The sequence below is a fragment of the Molothrus ater genome, chromosome 6 (assembly GCF_012460135.2).
Source record: "Molothrus ater isolate BHLD 08-10-18 breed brown headed cowbird chromosome 6, BPBGC_Mater_1.1, whole genome shotgun sequence".
Taxonomy (NCBI): domain Eukaryota; kingdom Metazoa; phylum Chordata; class Aves; order Passeriformes; family Icteridae; genus Molothrus; species Molothrus ater.
This window is the reverse complement of record NC_050483.2, coordinates 49072615-49082338: the sequence shown is the minus strand read 5'-3', so window position 1 is coordinate 49082338 and position 9724 is coordinate 49072615.

The window sequence follows — 9724 nt, the reverse complement described above, 5'->3', positions numbered from 1 at the left end:
CACCCACTGAAACCACAGCCTATTGATGTGGGAAAGAGGAAATTGGTTTCTGAAAGACTTCTGTGTGAGCCATGGCAATCCTGAAATGAGGAATATCTCCATCACAAGGGGACAGATAGAACAAAGCCCGCACTGGTATCTTACCATAAGACAAAGTGTTGATTGTGTATTTTATCACTTCTTTCAAAACACAAAGTGCCCCAAAAATGGTGGGTATGGGAGGCAGAGCAAAAGCCCTCAGGTCACAGAGCCTGCATCCCACTGCCTCAGGCAGGCACAGGACAGCTGAGGGGGCACAGAGGGTAGCACCAGCACCCAGTATTTGGGATCTCCCCAGAGGCAGACTCAGTCTGGGTTGGAATGTGGCACACAAGTGGTTGGGTAGGAGCTAGGACTGGGACAGGACATGGCTGTGGGGAGCTGGGGATCGGCACTGGTGTGGCAGGGCTGGTAAGGGACTGCTGGCCCCAGGGGGCTTAAATGGGGTCCTGGGCCAAGGGAACAGTGAGGTAGTCCTGGGGGGAAGAGTCCTTCAGTCATGATGGGAGGAAAATATTTTGTTTGACCCGCTTGGAGGTTTCAGGTGGGAATAACCCATTGTTGAGCAAAGTACCTGATCTGGATCTTAGACCCCAGCAGGGATGCAGACAAGAATGCTGTAGGTGACTTTCATTTTGAGTGCTCCATCTGCATGATCTATAAAGCAGTTCTATTAAACTGCTACAAATTCTGCATTCAGACAAACAGTAATATCATAACCCATACTTCAGGGCTCTGGTTGGTCAGGAAAGATTTATTTCTTCTAAATGCACAAGTGCTCAGCAGCAGGAGAAAACTGCCTTGTTCTGAATCAACGTAGACTGGCTATGACAGGAGACAAGCACACTTGATAATATATATCTAAGGTGAATTTTCATTTACAGATGCCTGATTGATATAGCTTTCTTGAATAACTCAAACTGGTAAGGATACCCAGAATTTTTTTCCTTTTCTTGCAGCTTGAGTAGGTGCAATTTCCTTCATTTTTTCTCCCTTTCCAGGAGTTTCGGTACTGGTGCACAGCAGCCTTTCAGTTTCTATGCCTGTTGATCACACTATGGGATGAGGTGCTTGGTTTTAAAGTACATTTCTGAGGTAATCATGATTATTCCAAAAAATAATGACCTAACACAGTATGATTCTCCATCAAAAACAGACCCTTTGGCTCTTTGAGCTAAATTTGGACAGAAATCTAACACCTAATGTATTAATATCTAACATATCTAATTAACTCAAAAATTAACTGAAATTCTAATTAATTACAAATTCATAGTAGATCTAATATCAGTTGTATTCAGGCATCATAAGTATATTATGTATAAATATTAAAAATAATTTAATCTTGTTCATATGTTCCCTGAACTAAAAATGGTATTCTAGAGATACAGGCAGTACAGGAATTGTTCATGGTAAGGCTGTATTGCAACTTAAAAATTCCAAATATAAAGGAGAATATTTGTCTTTAGAATAACTTGAGAAATTAAAGGAAGACTTTCTTTTTTTTATAAAGTCAGCATGACACATGAAGGAGAAAATTAATTTTTAAATACAAGTAAAGTTGTTTGTTTTTTTCTGCTTTGCCTCTTAGTCTAGTCCTCTCTTCATTTTGTGGATTCTGTATTTAATTCCCTAAATAATCTCAAGCATCAGTTTTAAAGGGAAATAATTCCTTCTTTACATCTTCATGTATGCAGATGAAACTTCTCTGCCTGCACAAGTTTATTTCCTGTTGGTTTAGGTTGTGCAATTAGATGTCTACATCCAAAACACACCTTTGTATAAATCCTACCCACTGAATAAAACTCATTATCTTAAGATGTTTCTATAGATAAAGGTTATGCTTTTCTGAGCCATATTAATCTCTTTGTCTAAACATCAGTAGCTTAATTGGTTTAGATCAGAGCTATACTGTTTTGAGTAAAAGGGTGTGATTAATGTGAAGTAAATATGGCTCAGCTCAGCATCACTCTACAGTATACACAAATCTATTATCATTGGAACTATGAGAGTGCTTGGTAAAAGCCTAGCCTTAAGCCAGGCAATTCCTTGTAAAAACCACCAGAGAAGGTGAGGAGATGAAAGATACCTTAACTGTGCTAAGGACTTTCTGTCAAAAAGGTGTATTGTGAGCCAAGAAAATTTTCACCAGTCAGGAGGGCAAGCTATGACATGAAGGTTTATGTTTCGCATTTAATTTGAATAAGAAATAAAATATTAATAAAAATATTAATAAAATATACAATATAAAAATATATAATATAAAATTAATATAAAACTATAAAATATACAAAAATATAAATAATGAATAATAGATAGATAGATAGATAGATAGATAGATAGATAGATAGATAGATAGATAGATAGATCGATAGCTTAATAAGAACAAGATCCAAGAGCTGCAGGAGCTGCTTTTCACTTCCAGGCACATTTGAACTACTGCTGTGAAACTAAGGAGGGCTGGCAGAGGTTGGGGGAGCTCAGGAGAATGAAGGATGGGAGAAGTCCTGCCCTGCAGAAGTGCTTCCTTGAATATGTCAACTGCCTCAAAGGGCAGAATTCACTCTCTCAGTTGACAAAAAAGGCAGAAAAGGCTCTGCTCTGGTAGAACCTGATACATTGTTCAATTGCTGAGAGAGTAATAGAAACAGCCATTGAGGCAAATGAGGAGACAGGGAAGAGGAAAGTTGAACAATCTCATAATAGACAGCAAATGACACAAAGATACTACTGAAGAATTCATCTTAGGACAATAAATAGAAAATAAAAAACAGTAACAAAAGACTCCATACATGGAAGTATAAGGGGAATGGGGAAAGGAACACCAATTGGAGAATGTGAGTCATAAGCACAAATGGGCAGATCAGTTTCACAGCTGCTCCACATGAGAAAGCAGGGGCACCTCAGCATGCCTGAAGGTGAGCTCCCTCCCACAAGCCTTCCAAGCATGGCTCTCTCAGCCCCCTTCCTTTCCATAATTAGAGAGAAAATGTCATAAACATCAATCTCCACTCCACATGAGAGGCACATAGCAAGTTAGGCCTCACCCAAAAACTTTGCCCTGCTCTACAACCCTCACTTGAGGAGGCATTCCTGGAAGGCACTAAAGAATTTCACACATCACCTTTAATACAATGAAGTTTCATTCTTTAACTGCTAATACTACAGTTCCCATAGCAATCTGGTCATCGTTTCCTTATTTTAGCTGGTTGTAATGGCAAAATTCATTTTTATCATGGTTATAGGAAATAAAAACAATTGAGTTTCTGCACTTATAGCACTGGATTTTTTTGCAGCCACCCAACAGCATCCCTTCATGGCTGAGCTACATCCCCCTGTTACAAGTCTATCTCTGTTTAATGTAAAATCTAAGCCTCTCTCACACACATTTCTTTGCAGATATAAAATAGCTATAGCTTAATGTGGAGAGAAAGAGCTGTTTTCCCAATTCTTCCCAATCACTGAGAATGTGGACAATACCCATAGCCTTCCACAACACAGGCCCATAAACTCAGAACTCTTCTATACAGTGCCCTCTGTCTATGAGCTTTAAGTGAAATTTGCAAGCATATCCAGACTCCCACCTCTCATTTGAATCGCTGCAACATCCTTTTCTCAAATCTTGACAAGAACAGCCAGGTCATGCTCAAATCCATTCACAATTTCTCAAGCACTTAGCATAAATGGAGAAGGGAAGAACACTGCTGCCTTTTGTCCACTTCTTCCCAGAAATACTACAGGTGTCCTGTTCCAGCTCCTGCTGTTGTTCTCCCTTCTTATCCTTTAGCTTTTGTCATTTTTGGAAGACTTCCAGACAGTGCCTTTTCTTCTAAATTCCATGTGACTATCCTATATGCACTTCTGGTTATGATCAGAGCTCAACCTAAATTTCCACTCCTTTTATTTGGACTCATTCCTAACATATTGATAGTTTGTGTAGTGCTACTTCCCTACCTTTTTTATTAGATATTCTCTTCCAATAGACTTTCAACTGATTCTGTTCAATGTCTGGGGTGTGCCAGGAGCTATAATTCTAGTCTCCATTTCACCACTGCTATGTAGTCCAAAGCAAAGCTTTCTCTGGGTAATTCAGACTTTTAGCAACTAAAACAATAACAAAGTATAGCTGTCTAATACAACATGAAATCCAAATAGAATTAATTTGGTAGACATTATCTAGTAATATGAGTCAGTCCTAAAGTGGGGCAGTGTTTAAAAATGAAAGCCCCCACTAATTTGGATTCCGGGAAAAGTGTTAACATTTAAATTTCTGTAGTATCTAGTGTTCTGTGCCTATTATTTTCCTCATGTTGGTCTCTTCATTGCTTGAGGGCCAAAATGCAACTTTAAGAAAAATAATTTAAGAAAATAATCACACAGACGTATAGAAAAGTACATAAAAGCATCCTTGACACAAAAAATGTAAATCACAACACTTATAACTTATTTCATTTTCTTTCTCCTCCCCTTCTTTTTCTAAGGCATAAAAAGAATAATAATAATAATAAAAAGTAAAACAAACAACAACAAAAAAAGGAAACCCAGCATAGTTATCATTCATGTTGATGTCAACAGCCCTGCATAGACAGGTTACAGGAAAATACCACCCCAGGGTTCCTATTCATGGTACACAGCAGGGCCCTGTCTGTAATTACTGTGGCCTAGTTATTTCTTAAGGAAAGAAGTCCACCACCAGATCCTTTTTTTTTCTTAATAGGTGAAGTTGAACCTAAAGCACTGTAATTTTAATCAAATCTTTCCCATCTGCGTGTAGTGTCTCTAAGAAGTTGAAGATTTAAGTGTATGTTGTAGGGTTTGGTGAATAGTCCCAGAGGGGGGAGAAAAGGCAGAGAGATTGCAATTATGTTACACTTAAAGGTATTTCTGTTGCCAAGAAAGGGATGGGCGGGGGGGTGGGTGGGGGCTGAGTCTTGTAAGGGTTTTTTCCCTTTCTCTCTCTGTCTCTTTTCCCCTTTCCCCTAGTGAGAGTTAAGATGATGTCATGGACGGAAAGGAAATACTGCAATGGAATAGAAGAGAAAGGCAGAGTGAGAAGGGGGAACAATAAAGCAGCAGTTTATAATATGTCCATTACTTGTTTTAAAAATAAAAGGTTTCAAAAAGGATGAATAAATAGTTTGACATAGCATTTTCTGCATTGCTTCTTTTCCCCAGGAAAGTGTCATACTCAGAAACCATAAGTAAGACCTTATATTGAATGTTACCTTTAATATTTTGATTTTAACCTTTAATATTTTGATTTCTAATCTCTCATCACTCTTTATGAGATTTCATAGTTTACATGAAAAATCTGCTGATGGTGTCTTTTGAATTGGAAAACACAGTTTCAAAATTATGGCAAAATTTATACAGGAGAAGGATCCATTTCCTGTATCAGAAGTTTCAGTCGAGCAACTCCTTGGCCATAAAAGATTATTAAGGATGCATGTCCATTAGTACATTTTGGAAATGAACAGAAGTCACAGAACTGACAGGTAATACAAAAATCTTGTCCAGAGAAAGGCTCATTCAGCTGTTATAGTTTTAAAACAACAACACACTGAAAAATCAAGCTGCTATGTGCTTGCATTCTTAAAACAAGAGCTATCAAAATAACATGTTGTTTCTTCAAGTTGCGGTTTTCTGTTTTGATCAGTTGCCACTCTGGTTTCTAGACAATACCAGCATAACAAGGGTGATGCTTAGTGTTCAACTGTTGCTTACAAATGAATTTTTTCTTCCCACTGGTTAAGTTATGTGTATTTTTGGGCAGCCAGCCTGCAAGTCTAGAGCCAGTCAAATGCCATTTCCCATTCCTATGGCACATCCAGTGAGCAAGAAGGTAGATGCACTCATGTAGGTGTTAATAATGCAAGCAACTGGATATCTCAAAAGTGCAGTCTAGACAACAGAAAGTGCAGCTGTGGTATCTGCCTTAACAAACTCTCTACCAAGGAAAGTGTGATAAGATTCTTTCTTTACTGAAAGCAAATTAACCCCCAAATTATTGACTGATTTACTCCTACACTCCAGATTCACTCAGATGGGTTTATTGTCCTTTCTCTCTGAGAGGGTGCAATTTGAAATACTGGTACCAGTTTGTGTCCACAGTTTTCAAATTTCCTTACGTGTCTTCCTGGGCATGTTTTCATTAATGTTAGACCAAAATAAATTGTTGGACAGAAATAGGAACATGAACAAGTTGTACATCCTGAAGGAATTGTTTCTTCCAATCTGCAATTTACCAGGATGTTAAGGAAGGTCACCTAAATTCTACCTTGCTCATGTGTCACTGAATTGAGAGAAAGTGTAAAAGTTCAAAAGCACAGATCAAATATGTGGTCAATACTTCTCAGCTCCAGAAAGGATGGGAGAAATAAAAGAAATCATTTATTTTTAAAAAATCATAAAACTGTGAAGTGTAGGAACATTTAGAGACCTTTTGAACAAGAAACAGTCTTCCTTTTACTGAAGTCACATTAATTGGGCCTCATTATATTCTCAAAATAAAATAAAGTATCATTTACAACTTAGCTATTAGAAAAAAAATAAGGAAAGAAGGAACACGAGAAAGCTTTACATTTTCAGTGAAAATTTCAGATCATTTATACAGTTTTGTGTTCTGACTCATGATTACCTTATGATACATTTCACTTCACACTAACCTCTCTGTTCTTTGTATAGGTATACTCGTAACTGTTGTTAATTTAAGTATTTTTAAATTTAAACAGATTAAATAGCACAGCAAAGTTACATAACATATATGTGTATTTGTATATAAAAAGCATAAAACTATAATATTTTCAACATGTATTCTTCTTGATAAATTCTTCTAAAACAGTTATTTATTGTCCAGGACAACTTCAGGTAGAATAATACATATTAATATAATATTAAGGTTGTCAATATCAGAGTCGAAGAATGAAGGTAACAGTTGAAAGTAGTGCATGTTCAACGTCAATATTTTCTCATTTTATGTTATCCATAAAGAGTAATTATGATAAGTAACATGTCTAATAAGAACAATTAAGAGAAAATTTTCACAGAAAGGAAAACTGTGAATTATTTTGGAAGGCTTTTTGTTTAAGATCAGGTTAGGTTTGGATTTGGCTTAGTTCACTTAGTTGCTCTTAATATTAAAATGTCTGTTGGCCTAGATTACTACAACTTAAGACCCAGAAGAAAGAAAGAACAGTTGAAAGAAAACAAATGCAGCTGACATTGATAACCAAACACGGATTTTCTAGATTTATACTGTTGATAATAAGTTGTTCCCTTTCTAGAAATGCAGGGATGATATGGGTTGAAATGTTTAATTTAATGTTCTGTTAGTGAAAAGCCTTTTCTTTTGGTACATTAGTTAAAGATTGGTTTTATTTTCCCAAAGACCCTCATAATTATATTAGGAATCCCATCCTGCTGAATTGGTTTACAATTAATACAATGGCAGCCTGCTCCTTAGCTTAATGTGTATCTCACTCTTCTGAACAAATATGAGTGAACATATAGCAGTGTCTGAAGGAACAAAACTTCCAGACTGAGTTTTAATGCAATGGATTTCTTTATGGAAACTTGCAGACAACCTGGAAGAAAGTTATAGGATGAAAGCCAATATTCATCAAATATAATATTCACTATTCCCTAAGTTGTATTTCCTGCCCTGTGAGTACCACAAGTCCTATCTCCCACCCTCTGAGTTTCTGTCAGCAATCAACACCATTTACAACACATGCTGCATAAAGGAAAATTGCATTACAAGATAGTTGATCTCTGTTATGACATGTATCTTCATGGCTACAGAGGGAAAAGATAACTTATCAGTGAAATAGCCATGAATGATCTATCTGTCTACCCTGGTAAGAAGTGTCATAATAGATATTGGCCCCCATGCACTGCCTATTTACAAAATCATTGTTCTTCAGGAGAGTAAGTTATTTATAAAGACTAAGAAAGTTAAAGCTCAGAAATATAGCTAAAAAAGGAATTTTTTAATCCTATATGACTTAAAGAAGTCCGAATTTTGTCATTACATGACATACCTAGATCCAACCTACATATAAACATTAACATCTGACAGCATATTGTTACATTCACATTTAGAAGTGCACATGCTATGTGTAATATACACCAAAATGATATATCAAAATGTTGTCCTTGAAGAAATTTAATTATAGTTAGCCTGTTAATGAGTGAGGTAAGAATATGTTGTCTTCAAAGATTGTACACAAGCTCCAATTCAGCCTTTATAACTTTGTGATCTGTCACATGTTCTACAAAATTACTGTCTTCACAATGGCTGGAAAGGATTGCTCCTGGATGCTTTCTAATGGAATAAGAGAAATCTCTTCAACATACCTGTTGGTCTCTCTCTGCACCTTTTCAAACCATTAGCCAACTGCAGTTACATTTGAAAAAGTAAAACTTTTAAGGGCCCATAAATTCCTAGCTGTTTTGTGAAATATAGTAGCTGTAGAAAGAATGTTTCTCATGACTTTCTGTCTAGGAATAGCAGGATGAAGTTGGCTCTTACACGTGCACAGAGTTGCCACAGAGGTGATCTGAAGTCTGGTGGAATGATAGAAGAGAGAACCTGGGGCATCACTAGGGCCTATTGACATCCAGCAGGTGCCTTGGGAAACCTGGCCTTACATGTTCTACTGCTCACAGACACTTCAACTTTTAAAAAATGAAAACGTCTCCTCTGCCACTCCAGGTGTACGGTCAGGGCTTCTGTAAAACCTGCCTTTGTCTTGGGCAAATTTCTTTTTAAGAACTTCAATTCATGGGTTGTATGGTCAGAAGGGAATTTCTAAAAACGTTGAGCTCCTAGCTTGACCTGCATAGCACAAGCCACATAATTTTATCTCCTAGTTCCTGAAGGATTATTGTCCTTTGCCATGTAAGTGAACTATATTGAATTTAATAAATCTACAGAGCAAAAAGATTTAGAGATGAAAGATTATTTTCTTCTCCTGGCTAAGGCTCTTTCCAGAGAAGAGCTCAGGAACTGGAAAAGTCATATGCATTGGGTAATACTATGTGTCAAATTAAACATGTATTTATGTTTTTCAATGGATCTGAACTAAGCTTATGGATTCCTATGAGATTAGGCAATTGAATTCCTTTCTGATCTTTATAGATGCAGCCTTCTAAAGTGCAATGTCTTTAGTCATCAGTCTGAAAAAGTCAACTCATGACATGTTTGTAAAAATGCAGTTTTTCAAACTCTCCAAAAAGTTATTGATAGACTAGGTAACTGCTACATAAGATTACAAAACACTGTCTAAAGAGACAGATAAGAATGTAATTCTCAAAATGCTCTTCCTATACATACTGGGTTTGATTTAAGAATAATGAAGAATATTATGCTATTTTATTTCACTTGTACCCTGACATATTGTTTTCATTATAATATACAAATCACAATAAATTGAAATACATACTTTTCAAGCTGTATACCTATGGAAACTACTACAAGGTAAATTAAAACCAAATTCATACATTTAGATTTCATTACCTAGCAACTCCCATGATTTGTTAATTAAAAGCATTGTTCCCTGATAAAATATCTGTAAACCTTGAATGCAATCCAATTTATTTCCCCTTAAATAAGATTTATAATTTAATATTATATATACAGATGCAAGTATTTAAACTTTACCTTGTAGTTTAATATATAAGTAACTAG